General features: G+C 50.1%; 1 protein-coding gene and 1 long non-coding RNA gene across 2 annotated transcripts in view; one reads left to right on the top strand and one right to left on the bottom strand.

Annotated features, from left to right (window-relative positions):
- LOC119584987 overlaps positions 1–279 on the bottom strand; it is a 25,600-nt gene extending 25,321 nt beyond the window's left edge. Inside the window, exon 1 of the long non-coding RNA XR_005229860.1 lies at positions 266–279. This is a non-coding gene — a long non-coding RNA (uncharacterized LOC119584987). The remainder of the gene's footprint in view (positions 1–265) is intronic.
- The window catches only part of LOC119584984, a gene marked incomplete at both ends in the record, with an annotated part of 11,852 nt that overhangs the window by 5,049 nt on the left and 5,895 nt on the right, over positions 1–908 (top strand).

The raw sequence follows: 908 nt of genomic DNA, 5'->3' as shown, positions 1-908 counted from the left end.
GAATGCTGTACTCCTGTGGCCACGACTGGAGCTGTGGGTGCACTAGCATGTATGTAATTAGGGGAATGCGTGTATGCTTTCAGAAATGCATTGGGCACGTCCCTTGCCATTTCAGGGAGTTGCATTTTATCAAGGACAGTCTCCTGTTGGCCGTGAGGTAAAGCGGAAAAGAAGGTGCAGAGGGTGAAATAGGTTTGGAAGACATTATAATTGGCGTCTATTGCGTCTGCAATAGGCCTGAAATAAGAGAAATTAGGGGAGCCACGAAGAGCACACGTCATTCGGTCGAATGCTGACCGAACATTTGCACCTAGGAGATGGAGATCAATGGGTGAGAAGGATGCAGGTCTCAGGTTAAACATTCGTGCAGTTTGTAGGAATGGGGGCACGTCTTTCGGAGCGAATGTCAGTCGGAAGTCGGTCTTAAAATCGTCCCAAGTGGTGTTCTTACTCGTCTCGAAAGCGGTCGGTACTTGTCGAACAGGTATAGATGCCTGGTCAGGACGGTGCAACACCTCAGTCTCGCGTAGCATAGCATCTACAGTGTTTTTATCAGAGCCACCGAAGCGGAGAATAGTCGAGAGTGGTTGGAGGCGAGGAGTAGAGTCAGTAGGAGTAGGAGGAACAGGGGTAGCGGCGTCGAAAGGCATAGTTGGAGGAGTGAGGGGTGAGACGGGAGTCAGCGTGAGGGGAGAGGCAGGAGTGAGCTCAGGTGTAGCGTGAGGGGAGAGTGGAGTGGCGGAGTCAGACGGGGAGGAGGAGTAGAGGGAAGCGATTGTCGATGAGTGTCTAATGAGTATGAATTAGTTCTACTACTACGTAGAATTCGGTCGCTGGGTGGTACGTAAGGCATACGCTAAAAATGAGAATGAATAAAAGTGGTCCAAGACTTGAATCTAAGTAAATCC

This window comes from Penaeus monodon, chromosome 19, assembly GCF_015228065.2.
Source record: "Penaeus monodon isolate SGIC_2016 chromosome 19, NSTDA_Pmon_1, whole genome shotgun sequence".
Taxonomy (NCBI): domain Eukaryota; kingdom Metazoa; phylum Arthropoda; class Malacostraca; order Decapoda; family Penaeidae; genus Penaeus; species Penaeus monodon.
Note: the sequence above shows the minus strand (reverse complement) of the source record. Positions and strands in the feature narration are given on the sequence as shown.